Source organism: Cetorhinus maximus, chromosome 6 (genome assembly GCF_964194155.1).
Source record: "Cetorhinus maximus chromosome 6, sCetMax3.hap1.1, whole genome shotgun sequence".
In the NCBI taxonomy this organism is placed as follows: domain Eukaryota; kingdom Metazoa; phylum Chordata; class Chondrichthyes; order Lamniformes; family Cetorhinidae; genus Cetorhinus; species Cetorhinus maximus.
In genome coordinates this window covers 7,389,143-7,411,615 of record NC_135884.1, presented here as the reverse complement: position 1 = coordinate 7,411,615, position 22,473 = coordinate 7,389,143, and positions in this window count along the sequence as shown.

Genomic DNA, 22,473 nt, shown 5'->3' with positions numbered 1-22,473 from the left:
CGGACTTGCACAACGAACAGGGTAATAACGCTTATGGAACCTGAGCCTGGGAGGTGTCCATTCCAGGACTGCAGGAGGAAAGCGTTGGTGGGGAGGGGGCTGGTGCAAGACAAGGCAGAAACCCACCCCTTACGTAGGGTGTCAAGTTGAAACTTCACCTAGTTTGGCCAAGAAACCTGCTCGATCTTCTTATAAGCTCAGCAACCACAGGCCAGTCAGTTTAACTTCAGTGGAGGGAAAACTTTCAGGAATGATAATTCGGTACAAAACTAACAGCCATTCAGACAAATGTGGATTAATTAAGGAACGCCAGCACAGATACATTAAAGGCATTATGTGCAGCTAACTTGAGTTTTTTGATGTTAAGAGATGATTGATGAGGGTAATGGGATTGATGTAGTATACATGGACTTTCAAAAAGCATTTGATAAGGCTTGTCAGCAAAGTTAGAGTCCATGGAATAAGAGGGACAGTAGAGGCATGGATACAAAATTGGCTGACTGACAGGAAACAGGATAGTGGTGAATGGTTGTTTTTTGGACAGGAGGAAGGTATATAGTGTGAAATAGAAACAGAAGATGCTGGAAAAACTCAGCAGGTCTGGCAGCATCTGTCGAGAGAGAAACAGAGTTAACGTTTCGAGTCCGTATGACTTCTTTAGAGCTAAAGAGAAGTAGAAATGTTTTATTTTTATTCATTTACAGGATGTGGGCTTCGCTGGCTGGGCCAGCATTTATTGCCCATCCCTAATTGCCCCTTGAGAAGGTGGGTGGTGAGCTGCCTTCTTGAACCGCTGCAGTCCCTGTGGTGTAGGTACCCCCACAGTGCTGTTAGGGATGGAATTTATATGACAGATTTTATTCTATTTCTATTTCTCTTTAGTTCTGTAGAAGAGTCATTTGGACTTAACCCTGGGCAGAATTTTGCTCTTGATGGGCGGGTGGGCCCCACCGGCTCGGCGGCGAGCGGGCAGCCGAACTCCACCGCCGAAACGGGCCCCGCCGCCATTTTAAGTGGGCAGGCCAATTAAGGCCCCGCCCAGCGTGACACCCGACGGGAAGCGCTATGTGCTCCCTGTACTGGGGGGAGGGATTCCCCAACTGTCGGAGTACGCTCTTTCACACATGTGCACGAAATAACGCACATCTCCCTGAGGCTAAGTGCTGTCTCAGGGAGATCACTGACAGTGCTTCAAACTTCAAAAATAGAAAAATAAAAAAATTATTAACATGTCCCCCTCATGTGACAATGTCACACGAGATGGGACATGTTAATAAATATTACAAAAACTTTATTAAACTTTTTTAAAACAGACATGAAACCTCATCCCGCCGGTGGATGAGGTTTCATGTTTTTTCAGAAGCCCACTGGGGCTCCTGGCCTGCCCACCAGCCTTAAGGTTGGACGGGCAGGGCCTTTAATTGGCTTAATGATCCTGTCAATGGCCTCAATTGGCCATTGACAGGTCGGCGGGCGGACAGCTGATTTCGCTGTGTCCCCGCCTTCCTGAATATTTAAATGGGGCAGGATGACCTCGGAGGGAACCCCTGACATCACCCCGCGTCATTTTCACATCGGCGAGCGGGCCCCGCCCCCAGCTCGCCAACGGAAAAATTCTGCTCCCTGTTTCTCTCTGCACCAATGCTGCCAGACCTGCTGAGTGTTTCCAGCATTTTCTGTTTTTATTTCAGACTTCCAGCATCTGCAGTATTTTGCTTTCATCCAGGTATATAGTGTGGTTCCCCAGGGATCTATAATAGGGCCCCCTGCTTTTCTTGATTTATGTTAATGACCTAGATTTGAGTGCACAGGGCACAATTACAAAATGTGCGGATGGCACAAAACTTGTAGGTATTGTGAGACGTGTGGAGGATAATGATAAACTTCAGGAGGACATAGAAGGCTGGTGGAACAGGTAGACAAATGGCAGATGAAATTTAAGTGCAAAGTGATACATTTTGGTAGGAAGAATGAAGAGAGGCAATATAAAATAAAGGGGACAATTCTAAAGGGGGTGCAGGAGCAGAAGGACCTGGGGCATATGTGCATAAATCATTGAAGCTGGCAGAGCAGGTTGAGAGAGCTGTTAATAAGGTATATGAAATCCTGGGCTTTATAAATTAGGGCATAGAGTACAAAAGCAAAAGAGTTAGGATGAAGCTAAAAAGGACTGCTTTGGCCCCATTGTGTCCAGTTCTGGGCACCGCACTTTAGGAAGGATCTGAAGGCATTAGAGAGCAACGGAAAGGTCCACAAGAATGGTTCAGGGGCGAGGAACTTCCATTATGTGGACAAAGTGGGGAAGATGAGGCTGCCCTCCTTGGAGATTGGATAGAGGTGTTCAAAATTATGAGGTGTCTGGACAGAGTAGATGGGGAGAAATTGCTCTCGTTGGCGGAAGAGGACTCTGATTTTAGGTGATTGGCAAAAGAAGCAATGGCGACATGAGGAAAAACTTTTTTTTAACACAGCGAATGGTTAGGATCTGGAATGCACTCCCAGAGAGTGTGGCAGAGGTAGATTCAAACGTGGCCTTCACAAAGAGAATTGGATAATCATCTGAAGAGAAAAATTTACAGGGCGATGGAGAAAAGATGGCGCAGTGGGACTAGCTAAGTTGCTCTTGTAGACAGCCAGCCTGGACACAATGGGCTGCATGACCTCCCTCTGCGTGTAACCATTCTCTGGTTTTATTTTTCAAAACAAAAAACACCCAATTTACTCTCTGCTTTTTCTGACCCTTTCACACTGAACATCAAATACTTTGTATTTCACAATTTGAATGAGAATGACAGGCAATTAAGATGAAAGTTTTACAAGATTATAATTATGAAATGGTTTAGTGCATTGACTAAATCAGCAATTAACTGAGTATTATCTGTAAAGTGGGCTCTGAGTATGATGCCTTTTATTAACCTTTAAATTGTGAGGTAATTTCTGTTCCACTAACGATGACAGTGATAGCTGCTTTTTTTATTACATCAAGAAGTTCATTAACCCTCTGATCTGCCCAGCTCCCACGCCCTTGCTTGATGGGAACTTCTTACAAAAGACAGGAGCATTTTAACTTGTCTTGCAACTTGTTAAAATGACAAGAGGAACAAGTGAGTCACTTGGCAACATCTCAAAGCTGACAGACTGATGGTCACCTCGTACCTCAAGATACCCTCTATTCAAACTGTCCTCAAGTCAAAGCCAAAATGGTAAAACATTCATCTCTATCCTGCACTGGTTCACAGCCTCACAGTTCTTGACTTTGTTGTGTACCCAAGTCAGATTGTGGCCAGGCTCCAGAGCTATGCCGTCACCTTAAATGTTAGTGGGCGTTCCACACAAATGTAAAAGGTAATAGTTTGGTAGTACAGGATTAGAGTATTGCTGAAAAAAGAGGCACGTTGACGCTTTTCAACTTGCGCTCATCGGGACACACAAGAATATCAATATAAGGGGGAAAACAACAATTTATACTGTATGTGAAGAGAGTGCTGATTGGTTGGCAAGTGGCGTTGCTATGGAGAATGCACCACTGATGGTGACAGACAGTTAACTGCCAAGCATTTTTTTTGAAATTTAAACCAGGCAGCTTGACCATCAGTAGTGCATTCACCATGGCAATGCCTCTTGCCAACCAATCAGTACTCTATTCACATACAGTATAAACTGTTGTTTTCTCCCTTATATTGGTATTCTTGCGCGTGTCCTGATGAGTGCAGGACAAAAAAGCTTAGACATTTTTCAGCAATGATCAAATGTAAAAGAATGCCTGGCACAGGCTTACCAAAGCAAATCTATGGAGACCTTGAGTCTGAGTGTGCTGTCATGATGGTCAAAGATAGTGCTACAAGGACACTCTGAAGGTTTCACTTAGGAGTTTTGATTTCGACCCCGTGTCCTGGGTGAATTAAGCTCCCCCTGGATTGCTACATCTGGCACAGCCAATTCAAAAAGGGTGCGGTCTCCTTTAAAAGCAAATGCGTGTCAGAGGCAGAGAGAAAACGCAAGGAGGGGAAATTTCGAGCCAGCGAGTCTTCCAAAACTCAATCGTCTGCGGTATCCTGTCCTATTATCAGCAGAATCTTCCAGACACAGATTGACCTCAGCAGTCATGTACCCACCGGAATTCTACCAAACACCTCAGACGATGAACATGGTCATCTTCACCTGGAAGGACGAACTAACCATTATAACCGCTGGAGATTCTTATAACCCACTCTCAGAATGTGGGCATCACTGGCAAGGCCAGGATTTATTGCCCATCCCTAATTGCTTAGAGGAGGTGGTGGTGAGCAGTCTTCTTGAACTGCTGCAGTCCATACGATGCGTACATACACATTGTGCTGTTAGATAGGGAATTCCAGGGTTTTAACCCAGCGACAATGAAGGAACAAAGGAATGTCAAAATGGTGCGTGACTTGGAGAGGAACTTGGAGATGATGGTATCCGCTGGTGCTTGTTGAACCATCCTTCTAGATGGTGAAAGTCACAGGTTTAGACGGTGCTGCTAAAGTTGGCAAATTTTCTCTTCACCAGCCATTCAAAATGGTCACCCCAGATGCATCTTGGTTTAATAAGAGGGCAGATAGCTTGGCAATGCACAGCTGATACAGCAGATAGGCCCCGTCATCAATCTGCTCATCATGTTGATTTGGAAGAATGATAATTTAAGCTGATTTAATAGTAACTTTCAGAAGGGAATTAGATACACGGGGTGTTTACAAAGCCCTTTGCAACTTTGAACTTTACTAACTTAGGGTGTGTCCATGGTAGAAGCAAACTGTAAGCAGCCGATGAAAGAATCATTCATAAAATTGCTAAATAGTCATTTTGCTGGTTCTGTGTTAATGATGCTGAACCTGCTTAAAAATAGCAGCAGGAGAAGAGAAGCTGAATAGTTGGAAAATCGGATCGAACGATGTATCGCGATAGATGGTGATTGTATTGAAGTCTAGAAATTTGGACCGTATTGTGTTAAAACTTTAGCAATTGTCCTTTCAGAAACCATTTACAGTTTGCATCCATCCGAGGTTGTTAAAGTTTAAATTTGAAGAAGGAATTTATTGACATTTGTGAAAAGGAAGAATTAGCACGGTTATGGATAGAGCAGGAAGGTGAGCTTATTCCGATGGCTTCGTCAAGGAGGCAGCATGGGCAGGGTCAGCAGCTTGGTCTCCTCTGTGCTTTTGTTTTTTATTCCTTCATGGGATGTGGGCGTCACTGGCTGGACCAGCTTTTGTTGCCCATCCCTAATTGCCCTTGTTCAGAGGGCATTTTAAGAGTTAACCACAATTGTGTGGGTCTAGAGACACATGTAGGCCAGACCAGGTAAGGACAGCAGATTTCCTTCCCTCAAGGGCGTTGGTGAACCAGAAGAGTGTTTGCAACAATCAGCAGTGACTTGGTGGTTATCATCCAGGTTTTTATTGAACTGGGGTGGGATTCGAACCCAGGTCCCCAGAACATTACTCTGGGCCTACTGAAATACTGGGCCAGCGACAATACCACTATGCCATCCCCACAGTAAAAGCCATTCATCCAATTTCATACACTCTGGAGAATGGAGTCAGTGTATTTTCTTTGGACCGGCATTGAGATTGTTAATTCATCATTTTACGGAGATCCCAACACAGGGCAGAAAGGCAATGGCAGGAGTAGGGTTTATCTCAGACTATCCTTCTGCATGAGCTTTATACTCATCAAGGTGTGAAGGAGAGAGTGAGGGTGGGGGGGCATGATCATCATCAGTTACCAGTTTTGTTAGTCAGCGTTTGCATCAAGCACTGCCAGATTTGGAACAGTACCACCAGCTACAGACTGAAGCTCCAAACACACCCCCAGTTGTGTCTTAGGAGCGTGCATACTGCTACATGTTACCTAAAAACAGACTGATGGCTCTGGATACTTGTGCCATGTGCTGTGGTGGAGGCTGAGAGATTATTTCCACTGCTCGGGGAATCTGAAACACGGGGGTACAGTCTCGGTATGAGGGGGCCGATTGTTTAGGGCTGAAATGGGGAGAAATTACTTCACCCAAAGGGTTGTGAAACTTGGAATTCTCTACCCCAGAGGGTTGTGGATTCTCCATTGTTGAATACATTTAAGGCTGTGGGATAGACAGATTTTTTGGTCTCTCAGGGAAGCAAGGGATATGGGGAATGGGCGGGAAAGTGGGGTTAAAGCCCAAGATCAGCCATGACTGTATTGAACGGTGGAGCAGGCTCGAAGGGCTGTGTGGTCTACTGCTCCTACTTCTCATCTTCTTGTGTTGAGCCACAGGTAGTTCCAAGTCTAACCCTGGTCCAAACTAAATTCGAACCCTCCTCAGGCCAATATATCATATCTGAGGGACTCCAATACTCCAGATAGGGTCTGACTAATGTTCTATAAAATTGAAGTAACTTCCTTATCTTCGTATTCTAACCCCTTTGAGATAAAAGCCAACTTACCATTAGCTTTTTTCAATTACTTTTTAGACCTATCCACTGGCTTTTACCGATTTGTGTTGGGCCCCAAAATCTCTTTGCTCTTCTGCAGTTTCTAGTTTCTTACCGTTTTTAGAAAAAAATGATCGGATTTATCTTTCTTGGGTCATCCTTGCCCACAGTAAAACTTCATTTGTTGGGACAGTTGAAACTTCCATGACTGACGTCAGTAAGATTTCTTCCGTGAGGCTATCGGGGGACATGGAGTGAAGGAGGATAAATGGAACTGTGAACCGAGCTTGATCCAATTAAGTGGCAGAGCAGGCTCGAGGGCAGTGGGGTGGCGGGGTTTGGAGGTGGGAGGGTGGTGATCAATGGCCTCAGATTGCTTGGGGGGGAGGGGAAAAACAATAAAAGGGTCGCTTAGTCGTACAGAACGTGAATGCTGCTGAAAAGAGAGACGTGTTGCTGATGCTTTCCGTCTTGCACTCATCAGGACAAGTGCAAGGATGCCAAATTTCAAACAACCACAACAATTTACCTGACAGGAAAAAAAAAGGTTGGCAAGTCGACTCTGATTGGCTGAGGCATTGCCATGGAGAAAACAAATAACCAGGCGAGCTCGTAATGTGGCTCATTTATGCTTGCTAGAAGCAACATACATTCATACACAGAGACCCATTCTCTGCAAACTAAAGGGATATGTTCAGGCCTGGCACATTTTTTGAATTGCCCGGGAGCTTGGAGAGCCTATATTTCCCTGTTTCTTCCTCCATGGCAACACCTTGGTTAACCATGTCAACTTGCCAACCCATCAGCACCCTTTTCTCTTATAACATAAGTTGTTGCGATTGTTTGAAATTTGGTATTCTTGTGTTTGTCCTGATGAATGCAAGATGAGAAGCTTCGGCAACATGTGTCCTATTCAGCAGAAAAAAGAAAGGTCATGATGACGGTTACCAGTAATTTACAAAACATACAAGGACAGGGTCTGGCTCCATTATGATGTCCACTAAGGTTGATCAGCCCATCAATATATATACTGCCTGACCACTCGTGCGGTGCCAGGGGGTGGGGGAAATGGGTTCAGTTGATACCTGTGAAACTGTCTCTCAGCCGCACCAGCTCAGTGCTCTACAGAAGGAGGGAATAATTCGATTTATAACAAACTACTCAAAACGAGGTGGAACACACTCAAAGCTATAATTTCACATTGTAGACTGTGGCGATTTAAATCACCTGCACTCCTGGATTAGACTAAATTTCTAGTTAATGCTCCACATATTCATTATTTCCCATATAACAGAGAGTAGGTTATTAATTACCCTCCTAAGTGTAGTCTCCAAGCGTAAAGGAAATCCTTTATTATGTCCTCATTCAAATCGTGACAGTATTATTCTGTGGCAATGGTATGGCAGCAACCTCTCAGTCTTTAATCATTGTAATTTCAGCTACATTTGACTGTCATTAGTTTTGTTCTCTTACTATTAGGAACACAGAAGGGAGATAGAACAAAAGGGCTGTGGTTTAAAGGGGCTTTGCTACGCAGAACAATTTAAAGGGCAATGCGCTTTCTTGTCACACACAGGTCATGTCATGCTGACTTTCACTGCTTGCCAAGTGCAGAGTGGGATTTATTTTTTTCCCCCCTGGCACAATTTGTGCTTGAGAGCGGGACCTAAGCGTCGAGGGAACAGCCAGCGTCAGCATCGAGAATTCTTGGATATAGCATTGGTTAGAAGTGAGATGGAGAAACTATTTCAGCACGTTGGGCTGTAGGAGGATGAGGATAAGACATAGGAGCAGAAATTAGGCCATTCGGCCCATCAAGTCTGCTCCGCCATTCAATTATGGCTGATAAGTTTCTCAACCCCATTCTCCAGCCTTCCCCCCATAACCTTTGATCCCCTTACCAATCAAGAACCTATCTATCTCAGTCTTAAATACACTCAATGACCTGGCCTCCACAGCCTTCTGTGGCAATGAATTCCATAGATTCACCACTCTCTGGCTAAAGAAGCTTCTCCTCATCTCTGTTCTAAAAGGTCTTCCCTTTACTCTGAGGCTGTGCCCTCGGGTCCTAGTCTCTCCTACTAATGGAAACATCTTCCCCACGTCCAATCTATCCAGGCCTTTCAGTATTCTGTACGTTTCAATCAAATCCCCCCTCATCCTTCTAAACTCCATCGAGTATAGACTCAGAGTCCTCAAACGTTCCTCATATGTTAAGCCTTTCATTCCTGGGATCATTCTCGTGAACCTCCTCTGGACCCTCTCCAGGGCCATCACATCCTTCCTGAGATACGGGGCCCAAAATTGCTCACAATATTCTAAATGTGGTCTGACCAGAGCCTTAAAAAGCCTCAGCAGCACATCCCTGCTTTCATATTCTAGTCCTCTCGAAATAAATGCCAACATTGCATTTGCCTTCCTAACTACCGACTCAACCTGCAAGTTAACCTTAAGAGAATCCTGGACTAGGACTCCCAAGTCCCTTTACACTCCAGATTTCTGAATTCTCTCCCCATTTAGAAAATAGTCTATGCCTCTATTCTTCCTACCAAAGTGCATGACCTCACACTTCCCCACGTTGTATTCCATCTGCCATTTCTTTGCCCATTCTCCTAACCTGTCCAAATCCTTCTGCAGCCTCCCCGCCTCCTCAATACTACCTTTCCCTCCACCTATCTTTGTATCATCTGCAAACTTAGCCAGGATGCCCTCAGTTCCTTCATCTAGATCATTAATATATAAAGTGAAAAGTTGTGGTCCCAAAACTGACCCCTGCGGAATTCCACTAGTCACCGGCTGCCATCCTGAGAAGGACCCCTTATCCCCACTCTCTGCCTCCTGCCAGGCAGCCAATCTTCTATCCATGCTAGTACCTTGCCTCTAACACCATGGGCTCTTATCTTACTGATCAGCCTCCTGTGTAGCACCTTGTCAAAGGCCTTCTGGAAGTCCAAGTAGATAACATCCATTGGCTCTCCTTTGTCTAACCTACTCGTTACCTCCTCAAAGAATTCTAACAGATTTGTCAGGCATGATGAAACCTTGATGAAAACATGCTGACTTTGCCCGATTTTACCATGCACTTCCAAGTATTCTGAAATCTCATCCTTAATAATGGACTCTAAAATCTTACTAACGACCGAGGCCAGGCTAATCAGCCTGTAATTTCCTGTCTTTTGCCTCACTCCCTTCTTAAACAGGGGGGGTTACATTAGCGATTTTACAGTCCTCTGGGACCCTCCCTGACTCCAGTGATTCCTGAAAGATCACCACTAACGCCTCCACTATCTCTTCAGCTATATCCTTCAGAACTCTGGGGTGTAATCCATCTGGCCCAGGTGATTTATCCACCTTCAGACCTTTCAGTTTTCCTAGCACCTTCTCCTTCGTAATGGCCACCATACTCACCTCTGCCCCCCGACTCTCTTGAACTTTGGGGATGTCACTCGTGTCTTCCACTGTGAAGACTGACGCAAAGTACCTATTCAGTTCCTCCGCCATTTCTTTGTTCCCCACTACTACTTCTCCAGTGTCATTTTCCAGCGGCCCAATGTCCATTTTTGCCTCTCTCTTACCCTTTCTATATCTAAAAAAACTCTTGCAATCTTCTTTTATATTACTGGCTAGTTTACCCTCATATTTAATCTTCTCCCTCCTTATTTCTTTTTTAGTTGTCCTCTGTTGGTCTTTGTAGGCTTCCCAATCCCCTGGTTTCCCACTGCTCTTCGCTGCATTGTATGCTTTCTCTTTAGCTTTTATGCTGTCCCTGACTTCCCTTGTCAGCCATGGTTGCCTCGTCCTTCCTTTAGTATGCTTCTTCTTCCTAGGGATGAATTTTTGCTGTGTCTCCCAAATTACTCCCAGAAACTCCTGCCATTGCTGTTCCACTGTCTTTCCTGCTAGGCTCATCTCCCAGTCAATTCTGGCCAGCTCCTCCCTCATGCCTCTGTAGTTTCCTTTATTCAACTGTAATACCGTTACATCTGATTCCAGCTTTTTCCTCTCAAATTGCAGCGTAAATTCAATCATATTATGGTCACTTCCTCCTAAGGGTTCCTTCACCTTAATCTCCCTTATCAAATCTACCTCATTACACATCACTAAATCTAGAATTGCCTGTTCCCTAGTGGGTTCCACCACAAGCTGCTCCAAAAAGCCATCTCGTAGACATTCCACAAATTCCTTTTCTTGGGATCCACTACCAACCTGATTTTCCCAGTCTACCTGCATATTGAAATCCCCCATGATCACTGTAACCTTGCCTTTCTTACACGCCTTTTCTATCTCCTGGTGTATCTTGTGCCCCACATCCTGACTACTGTTCGGAGGCCTGTACATAACTCCCATTATGGTTTTTTTACCTTTGTGGTTCCTCAACTCTACCCACACAGATTCTACATCATCTGACCCTACGTCTTTTCTTGCTATCGATTTAATTTCATTTCTTACTAACAAAGCAACCCCACCCCCTCTGCCAACCTGCAATCGATGCCAGATCAATTGTAAATGTTAAACCAGAGATTGATCGATTTTGGTTATCCAAAGTTATTAAGGGATATGGGGCAGAGGAGCGCCCCCTATTGCACCAGTTTGACAGTTTTCTATTCCGCACAGCTGGCTTTCAGTTGCAAGTCTAAGGGCAGAATTGTACGCCCCCCGGGCAGGCGCACGCCCGACCTGATCAGATGTAGAATAGCACGCTATGGCGTTGGGCGAGAGTCCCGACGTCGTTGCGCACTCACGCGATATTTCGGTTGGCGGGCGTGCGCGAGAGTCAGCAGCCCGCCCGCCGAGAATTAAGAGGGCCTATTAAGGCCATTAAAGTATTAATCGGGAGAGATTTTTCACTGTCCGTCCAACCTCACGGTTGACGGGCGGGCGAATTGGCCAGGCGGCCTTTGCATTTTTCAGGAAACTTCATCCACAGGCGGGATGAGGTTTCCGACATTAAAAAAAAATGTTTTGACAGAATTCTTATTACGTTTATGTTCGCGTGAGTGAGTCCAATGGCGGGGGGGGGGGACATTTCTTTCGGATTTTCAAAATCTTTATTTTTGATTCTAAAACTCTTCAGCTCCCTGAGGTGGCTCCCTGTCTTCCGGGAGCTTTCCTTCTGCTCTCCCCCACTGAGGCTGTGCAGGCTTCAGCGCTCGCCCTCCTCCCGCACCCCCCCACCCCGCCAGCGCTCAGCCTTTCGACGCGCGTTTCACTGATTGGCCAACCGGTGTGACATCGTGGTCGGGGGGGCAATTGCCTCCGGGCCCACCCACCGCACCCACCCGATGACCCGAAAATCCTGCCCTAAGTGAAATTGACAACGGCGCTGAATTAACGTTGGGGTTATACTGTGGACCCACACCTATGGATTCAGACAGTTCAAGAAAAATTGCCAAATATTATTACATGGAAATGTTACCCTCTTAACTTGAAGCATTCCTGCAGTAAAGATTTTTTTTCCCCAACTTCTCTTCAAGTTCGCCAAGATTGAATGAAAGAGGAATTTATTATGTTTTAAAATAATTTTATGTACAATAGCTCAACGTTACTCACCAACCACCCCCGCAACTTAAAAGTCTTGGCTTCCCCAATCTGGCTCATGCTGATTGGTCCATCAGCTACTGACTTATAAGGGAATATCTCTAAATTGGATATTCAGACATATATGAACATTGGCACGTACCGAAGTTAGGGAATATTCGTAAATTCCCAAACTATGCAATCAGTAATTATGGTAAGGTAATCAGCCATACTCCACAAAGGACCATGAGTGTCTCTAGCGTTAGAGAGAGACAAGTGGTTCTATAGTTTGAAGGGCAGCACTCCATATCAAGCATGGGCAACATAAGGAGGCAGGCTTCCATGAACTATCTAGCCGGTACCTGGATTGAACCTGCGCTGTTGGCATTATTCTACGCTATACTCTAGCCATCTATAGTAGCTGACCCCACACTACACAATCACATCTAGGACATCCGTAAAATGTTTAAAGCTCCCTGATAGAGAAAGTGTCTAAAAACTTACTCAAATAAAATGCAGCTATTCTGAATTCTGAATGTGATTGGTAATGTTAGCAGGTGATGCATGCTGACATAACCAATGGGCAATTAAGATCTTACCTTGGGTCCCATATCGCCGGGGGTGGCTGTATTTTCCAATGGTCGTGGAGGCTGGGCTGGAGTCAGAAGAATTGATGTGGAAGGGAGGCAAACTTGGTTTGTTGGCATCTTCCCTTCTTCAGGCCGTTTTCCAGGAGGCCGGGTCGGGTTTGGAATGGACAGGTAGCCAACTGAAGCAATTACGGAGCCTATTGAGGCCCCTCCTCCATGTTGAATCATGACCAGGGAAAGGAAGGGGCCTCCTGGAGGCAGACCTAGCAGCCAGTGCTCCAGAATAATTTAAAACTCCCCCCTCCCTCGCTGCCATCTTGAGGTGCCCTCCCTTCTCTCTCTCTTCCTTACCTTTACTGGTAGGCTGTTGCTCTCTCAATATTGGAGAGCCTCCTAATGTTCCTCTAACATCGAGAGGCTGCCTGCTGTCCTTAATTGGACAGTGAGCGCAGTCTCTGGTCACTAATTGGCCGATCCTTGGAAAATTGTGACAGGTGACTATTTCCGACATGTTGTGGGGTTGGGGACTCACCTTTGATCCCGACGCCAGCGACCCAACCCCGAAATAAAAATCCTACCCTGGCTGTCTGTTAGGTTTATCAGACACTTGAAGGTGGACAAAGGGCTCAGCCTCAAAGTGCAGGCCCAACCCAGGGCCTGGTAAAAAAATAAGAGAACAGGTAAATCAAAAATTAGCCAAACACCAAATTTGTGTTTTTAAACCATGGAGACTGTTGAGGAAGGAAAGGTTGAGAGAAGGAAGATAAGGTATTTCAGAGCTTTGAGATACAGGAAAATACAAGGTAGATCAAGAAGTATAGATTAGATGCCACAAGCTTATGTGTTTAAAAGCCTGTCATTTGTAGAGCAGGACAACAAGGAAATATAGAGTTCCACCTGCTTATTTTTTTTATATAAAAACCACAATTTTCCTCCCATCTCTTGTAAGGGCATCGATTGCTTGTGAAGCTTAGGTGCTTGAAGCCTCAGACATCAGGCCCAAGAGTTTTTCTTCATGTGTCAGCCTAGTAATCATTGCAGGTGATTCAATAATGGTGTAGTGGTAATGTTGCTGGGCTAGTAATCTAGAGGCCCAGGGTAATGTTTCTGTGGATATTGGTTCAAATCCCAACACTGCAACTATTGAAATTTGAATTCAATTAATAAACCTGGACTCTAAAGCTAATCATCAGTCCATGACAGTTATCGTGTATTGTTGTAAAAACCCGTCCGGTTCACTATTGCCCTCTAGGGGGAGGAAATCTGCCATCCTCATATTGGGCAGGATTTTCCCGTTGGGGAGGTGGGGCCTACTCACCGATGCATGGTAATGTCGGGTGGAACTCCCAACGTCATCCCGCCCCATTTAAATTTCCAGGTAGGCAGCAGAAGCAGTTGTGCACCCACTGACCTGTCAATGGCCAATTGAGGTCATTGACAGAGTCATTGAATTAATTAATGGACCTGCCCGTCCAACCTTAAGGCTGGCGGGCAGGCCCGGGAGCCCTGGCGGGAATTAGAAAAAGCATCAAACCTCATCCACGGGCGGGATGAGGTTTCGTGTAGGTTTTTAAAAATTTAATTAAAGTTTTTTTAAAAGTTATGGACATGTAACAATGTCACATGAGGGGGACATGTGGGTGTTTTTTTTTTCTATTTTTAACATTTTTGACATTAGAGCCGATCTCCCCGAGGCAGCACTTAGCCTCAGGAGGATGAGTGCTCTCTTCTGTGCGCATGTGCGAAAGAGCGCACTCTCGGCTCAGGGAACTCCCCCCCGCCCGCATGGGGAGCACATAGCACTTCTGTGTGGACGTCTGTTGGCCCACCCATGTAAAATGGCGGCGGGGCCCCCAATCGGGGGGCACCGATCAGAGGCCCGCCTTTGCGCACCCGCACTTCAACCTCCCCCCCACCCGCCCCCCCCCACCTCACCGATGGGGGGAAAATCCTGCCCGTTGTCTGGCCCACATGTGACTCCAGATCCATGGCAATGTTGAGTCTTGGCTGGCCTCTGGGATGGACGGAAGCGGCCTGTTGGTTCAGGGGCAATGAGGGGTGGCCATGAAATGCTGGGCATGGCAGCGACCTCCACGTCCCATCAAAGAATAAAGGGGAAAACGAAACGGCATCGCCGCTTCTGGGTTCTCAGTGAACGAGGCCTTTAAATGGGGCGGGGGAGGGGACAGCAGACTTCGGGGGGGTGACCTGATTGTGCCGAGGCCACACACCCCTCCTCAGTCCTGTCAGAAATTCCACTGGAGGCTGTTGAATATCTAATAAAATGGCAGGCGTACTGTGAAGCTGTGCAAATTAGAAAAATGAATCATATCATGTACAACCCACCATTCCACCCTGTAATGCTGAGCGCGTGAGAGACATAAATGTATCCCTGACAAGCAGTGTTGCTAAAGGAGAGTTTCACCGGAGCGTTACTTTAGGGCAACAGCCTAAAGTGAAATGGTGCCACGTCCAATTGTTCCACTCATCTTGGGACAGCAACGTGGTTTCATTTAAATTACAGCCGCAGAGATTTTGCACTCAAATCCTGCCAATGGTTTACCTGTGGTAGTTCTCCGTTATCACTGCGAATAATGCGGTTGTCCGTCATGAAATAAAAACGCTCGTGACTTTGGCAATGTGGGTCAGGGCCAGGGCTCATCTGTGGGAAGGTGAAACTCTGCCTGACAGCACCATTGACCCCAGAGACTTGAGCGTGAAACCTAAGCTGACACTCTGCGAGCGGAAGAACGTGAAAGGGGGGGATTGGAGGATCGCGATGGGCGGGTGGGGGGTGGGGGTGGGGGTGGGGGTGGGGGAGGAAGTGGTTTTGCAAGGAGTGGGGTGAAAGGACTTGGAAGCCCCCATTGGGAGAAGCCTTCTGCTCCTCAGATCAGGGTAACGGGGAATGATGTTAAACATAAAAGCTACTGTGAATCTAATAGACACTGTCTTCTTACCCCTCATTTGCTGCAGTTAGAGGAATCAAATCCTCATGCTAATCTGCTCGTTCCCTCATCCGGATGCATTTAAGATGATCGATATACTGCTGACTGCCTTGCAATGTATTACCCTAATAAAGCAAAGAAGAGGCTGGTGCGGAACAGGGAACCTTTCAACTACACCATCAAATAGCTCGGGAAAAAAAAAAAATTTCAATTATCCAATGTTTGTTTTATATCAGCAATTTTAACAACATGCTGAAGAGTATAAAATACCAGAAGTCGCAGGAGACATTTGTCAGGTTTAGGAACAGGACCAACGCCAATGAAATGCTGAAAGCTTAATAATAAATAAATGCATAACTAGTCTTCCCCAGAATCTATGATGTTTACAGCCAGAGATATACTCTGGCTGGGAATTTTGCAGACTCTCTTCATTAAAGGAAGTGCCAATCTTTGCAGCTGCTCCTCTCAAGACCTTTTGAGCATAGGGCCCTACCTAGTGTAGTATCTGCCATTTCAACTCCGCTGCCCAGGTCCCCAGGCACTGCCCCCAGGGTTGGCTCCCCTGTGCCCTCATCAGGTGAGACAGTGGTTTACTTGTAAATAGTCGCTTGGTAGTACAGAACTTGAGTATTGAGACACCCTGTTGAAGCTTTTTGTCTTGCACTCATCAGGACAGGTTCGCAAAAATATCAATTTGAAAGGGGAACAACAATTTATGCTCCATGAGAAGAGAGTGCTGATTAGTTGGCAGGTAGACTCTGATTCGTAGAGGCATTGCTGTGGAGAATGCAGCAGGGAACAGTTAACTGCTAAGCTTCACTTGTATTTCACTCAATATTAACCGGTCACGGCACAGCTTCCTCTACATAGGGGGTGTGATTGTTCCATGAATAAACCATTCAGTCCACAAATGTCACTCTGAGCTTCCATGCACCTGCCATTTTAATTCTCTCTCTGTCCTCGACCTCCTGCGCTGTTCCAATGAAATGAAAACATCTTTAACTTTCAGTTAGGCTTTTTACAGCTTTCCAGACTCAACATTTTGTCAACGCTGAGATCACCATTTTCAGATTGTACCCACTCCTCCCATTTTCCTTATGGCCAACCACTGGTGCTAAATGCTGTTGTTATTTACACCACCTCTAGGCCCATCTTGTGTTTCTTTACTCATTCATGGGATGTGGGTGTCACTGGCTGGGCCAGCATTTATTGCCCATCCCTAATTCAGTGGGGCATTTAAGAATCAACCACATTGCTGTGGGTCTGGAGTCACATGTAGGCCAGACCAGGTAAGGACGGCAGATTTCCTTCCCTAAAGGACATTAGTGAACCAGATGGGTTTTTACAACAATGGTTTCATGGTCACCATTTGACTTTTAATTCCAGATTTTTATTGGATTCAAACCCCAATGTGGTGGGATTCGAACCCAAGGTCTCTGCATTACCTGTCCAGTGACAATACCACTAGGCCACTGCCTCCTTGTCCCATTACCACCTACTTTTGCCTTTCACCATCATTGCTTTTCTCATTTAATGTCTTTAACTTTTCATTCTATCACAAATTTTCCTCTATTGCTCCTCCCTTTCTCCCAGCCTTTGAATGTGCTTATAACCTGTCCCATCTCCACTTTTTCTGGTTCTGAGGAAAGGTCATCAACCTCAAACACGTGGGCAGAGTTTTACAGTCCCTCACTGGGTGTTTTTCAGGCTGGGGTGCCCATAACATTCCCTGGGTGGCCTTGCCACCACCCTGCCTCCCACCTCCAACCAGGACACAATTTTACATGGGGTGGGTGATGCCTAGGGCAGCCTGCTTGCCCTTGCTCCTAATGAGGCCCTCAAGCAGCCAGTTATTGGCCACTTAAGTGTGTTTCCGGCCTGGCCTCAATTTTGAGGCTGGTGGGTGGAGATCGAGGCGGGGGCGAAGCATGACCCTGCTCGGGCCTCAGATGGGAGGGGGGTGTTGTATGATGTTATATGTGCCTGCATGCCACTGTAATGTAAAGGTGCTCATCAGAACAAGGCTTAACCTGGGACTGGAGAATGGCACCACCCACAGTATGATGTATAGAGTCTCATGGTAATATATTCAGAGAACAGTCCAGAGAAAACACTCTGGGAACCAGCTTGCACAGAGGTAACAACACCATACACGACAATAACCTGGGATCTGTAATTATTTGAAGGTTAATAATAATGGGTTCATGTTTAAATACACAAGCCTCAAGATCTCATCATTGAGACATCTAAAGAAACCACATAACCAGATGGTCGGCAGCGATGGGATATCAGCGCTATCAGCCTATTATAACAGGCCTTCCCTCAAGGGCCCCCTTTCCACATCAGGGGCCTCCCCACAAAGGTCTTCCCCCTTCGTGTGCTTCGTTCCTTCCCAGACTCCCAAACAACAATCCCCACCACCACCAACCACCCCCCCCCCCACCACAATCAAGCCCCTTTGGGCTTCACCTCCCCTCCCCACCATGAGAACCATTGTACTTATTTGGTCCTGGACTCTGGGACTTAGGGCAGAATATTAAGCTTGGTGGGCAGGCACGCGCCCGACCCGGCCCAGCATAAAATGACGCGCGATGATTTTGGGCGAGCGTCCCGACGTCAGCGCGCAGTCCCGCCATATTTCGTTCGGCAGGCGCGCACCTGAGTCGGCAGCGCGTCCGCCAACAATTAAAAGGCCTGTTAAGGCCATTAACAAGTTAATTAAATTCAAATTTATGCTGCCCGTGGCGAGAAGGCCAAGCAGCCCTTTGCAATTTTTAGGAAACCTCATCCCCTTTCCTAAAGCAAATAAAAATCAAATAAAAACGTTGCACTTGAATTAAAAACGTGTCCCCGCTCATGTGACAGGATCACGGACATGTTTGATGACCTTTTTTTTTCTCTTATTTTTTTAACAGCGCTTCATCTCCCTGAGGCAGCCCCTGTGCCTCAGGGGAGATTATGAAGAACTCACTCGCGCGCAGGCACAAAGTTCGCGCTAGGCCCCTCTCGCATTCCTCCCCCCCCACCACCCCTTCAACCCCCCGCCCGCACAGGCACTGCTGGGCGCTGCAGCTCACATTCCACGCCCGCCAGCATGAAATCGCGGTGCCGTGCCAATCGTGGTCGGCTTCCCAACAGCCCCCCACCCCTGCCAAGCCTGCACGCCAAGGGCAAAGTTCTGCCCTTCGAATGTGGGATTGCCTGTAGTCCCAGCCCTGGACCACTGCTGCCACACACATCGCTGGGGCTACAGAACTGCTGGCCAATCAGATTGGACAGCAGCTCTCTGAGGCGGGACTTCATTCCAAGTGAGGGGCCGAAATATGATCTTCAGTCAGTTAATGCTCCTCCAAGCCTTTAACATGGCCTCTGCCATCTAGAAGGACAAGGGCAGCAGACACATGGGAACACCACCACCTGGAAGTTCCCCTCCAAGTCACTCACCATCCTGACTTGGAAACATATCGCCGTCCCTTCACTGTCGCTGGGTCAAAATCCTGGAACTCCCTCCCTAACAGCACTGTGGGTGTACCTACACCACATGGACTGCAGCGGTTCAAGAAGGCAGCTCACCACCACCTTCTCAAGGGCAATTAGGGATGGGCAATAAATGCTGATCTAGCCAGTGATGCCCACATCCCATGAAAGAATTAAAAAAAATGCACATGGGCTGCTGTGAATGCGGGGATGCATTCCTTGCGAACTCTTCCAATATCAGGGCAGGAAACCCGGCCATCTGAGAAATCCTGAACTCTGTTTCTCTCTCCAGAGATGCTGCCAGACCTGCTGAGTATTTCCAGCATTTTCTGTTTTATTTCACTATCCAGTGCTGTCTAACTGACTTCCAGAGATGGTACAAATGCTGGCACTGATTCTTTCTCAATCAGAATTGGAATGTGCCTTCTGCTAATGAAAACCCTCCATCATCTCCACAGGTATCATGAATGGGGAATGTTTAATATCTTATATTATATTATAATACCACAATTCATAATATCACCGCAACGTCTAATGTCACCCAGGCTACTTGAGTCCAGCGCTCATCTTCTGCACTGTCCCCAACACCTCCTTCCCACCACCCCAGCCAACACCTCCAGCCAGTTTTATCCCTTCCTCACCTGAAGTCGCTGACTTTTCCTGGAGCAAGCTGTCTAAGTGCATCAGCAGCCACCATCTCTCCCAGCTGTCAGCGTTGGCAGTCCATACAACATGGCCACTGGAGAGCAACACGTGTCACAGAATGATAGAGTTATTACAGCGCAGATGAAGGCCATTCGGCTCATCGAGTCCATGCCGGCTCTCTGTGGTCACACCCATTCCCCTGCTCTATCCCTGAAGCCCTGCAAGTTAATTTCCTTCAGGTACCCATCCTCTTGAAATCATTGATTGTCTCCACTTCCGCACCCTTGTAGGCAGTGAGTTCCATTTCATTGCCACTCGCTGCATGAAAAGGTTCTTCCTTCATCCATGCCCAAAACCTTAAACCTATGTCCCCCAGTCATAGGATCATAAGGAATAGGGAGCCAGGGTAGACTATATGGCCCATTGAGCCTGCTCTGCCATTCATGGTTGATTTGACTGTAGCCATGATGCCACGTTCCTTTCTGTCCCCCCATAACCTTTGACTCCCTTGTCAATCAAAAATTCATCTAACTCAGCTTTGAACATTTTTTTAATATTCTTTGATGGGATGTGGGTCTTGCTGGCAAGACCAGCCCATATTGTCCATCCCTAATTTCCCTTGAACAGGGTGTCTTGCTGGGTCATTTCAGAGGGCAGTTAAGAGTCAGCCACCTTGCTGTGGGTCTGGAGACACATGTAGGCCAGACCAGGGTAAGGATGGCGGATTTCCTTTCTCAAACAACATTAGTGAATCAGAGGGTTTTTGTCAACATTACTGAGACCATCTTTCAATTCCAGATTTTATCAATTAAATTTAAATTCTATGTGGTGGGATTTGAACCCATATCTGGGAAGCATATCCTGGACATCTGGATTTGACGTTCCCAGTACACCACCATCTCCTCATAACCCAGCCTCCACTGCCCACTGGGGAAGAGAATTTCAAATACTAACAACAAACTGAGAGAAGAAATTCCTCCTCATCTCCATCTTAAATAGGAGACCCTTTATTTTCAAACTGTGCCGCCTAGTTCTTGATGCCTCTACAAAAGGAAACATCCTCTTAGCATCTACTCTGTTGAGCCCCCTCAGAACCTTTTATGTCTCAGTGAGATCACCTCTCATTCTCCCTAACTCTGGTGAGTATAGGCCCAGCCTGCTCTTTCCTCATAAGGCAATCACTTCGTCCAGTCGGAGTCACTCTAAAAGGAAATAGTGAGAGTTCAGGGCTAACACGTTCCCATACAGGTGAAAGGTAGGACCAATAAGTCCAGGGAACGCTGGGTGTCAAGAGATATGGAGGATTGGACTGCTTATGGCAGAAACAGAGGGCTGGAAACAGCGGAATCCCTAGAGGAGTATAGAAAGTGTAGGGGGTTCTTAAAAAAGTAATTAGGAGAGCGAAGAGGGGGCATGAAAAAAACACTGGTGGGCAAGATAAAGGAAAATCCCAGGGCATTTTATAAATATATTAAGGGCAAGAGGATAACCAGGGAAAGAGCAGGGCCCATTAGGGGCCAAAGTTGCAATCTGTGCATGGAGGTCGTAGGTGAGATTTTAAATGATTACTTTTCACTATGGTGAAGGACGATGTAGGTGCAGAAATCAGGGAGGGGGACTGTGATATAATTGAACATATTAGCATTGACAGGGAGGAGGTATTAGCGGTTTTAGCAGGTTTAAAAGTGGATAAATGCCCAGGCCCAGATGAGATGTATCCCAGGCTGCTATGTGAGGCAAGGGAGGAAATTGCAGGGTCTCTGACACTAATTTTCAAATCCTCTCTGGCCACAGGAGAGGTGCCAGAGGACTGGAGGACAGCAAATATGGTACCATTATTTAAGAAGGGTAGTAGGGATAAACCAGGTAATTACAGGCCAGTGAGTCTAACATCAGCAGTAGGGAAACTATTGGAAAAAATTCTGAGGGACAGGATTAATCTCCACTTGGAGAGGCAGGGATTAATCAGGGATAGTCAGCCTGGCTTTGTCAGGGGGAGATCATGTCTAACAAATTTGATTGAATTTTTTGAGGAGGTGACCAGTTGTGCAGATGAGGGCAGTGCAGTTGATGTAGTCTACATGGACTTCAGTAAGGCTTTTAACAAGGTCCCGCATGGGAGAATGGTCAAGAAGGTAAGAGCCCATGGGGTCCAGGGCAATTTGGCAAATTGGATCCAAATTGTCTTAGTAGCAGGAGGCAGAGAGTGATGGTCGAAGATTGTTTTTGTGATTGGAAGCCTGCGATGAGTGGTGTACCGCAGGGATCGGTGCTGGGACCCTTGCTGTTTGTAGCGTACATTAGTAAACTAGATGTGAATGTAGGAGGTATGATCAGTAAGTTCGCAGGTGACATGAAAATTGGTTGTGTCATAAATAATGAGGAGGAAAGCCTTAGATTACAAGACGACATAGATGGGCTGGTAAGATGGGCAGAGCAGTGGCAAATGGAATTTAATCCTGAGAAGCGTGAGGTGATATATTTTGGGAGGACTAACATTGCAAGGGAATACACAACAAATGTGAGGAAGCACTGAAGATCAGAGGGACCTTGGTGTACATGTCTACAGATCCCTGAAGGCAGCAGCACATGTAGATAAGGTGGTTAAGAAAGCATATGGGATACTTGTCTTTCTTAGTCAAGGCATAGAATATAAGAGCAGGGAGGTTATGTTGGAGCTGTATAAAACATTAGTTAGGCCACAGCTGGAGTACTGTGTACAGTTCTGGTCGCCACACTATAGGAAGCATGTGATTACGCTGGAGATGATGCAGAGGAGATTCACCAGGATGTTGCCTGGGCTGGAGCGTTTCAGCTATGAAGAGAGACTGGATAGGCTGGTGTTGTTTTCCTTAGAGCAGAGAA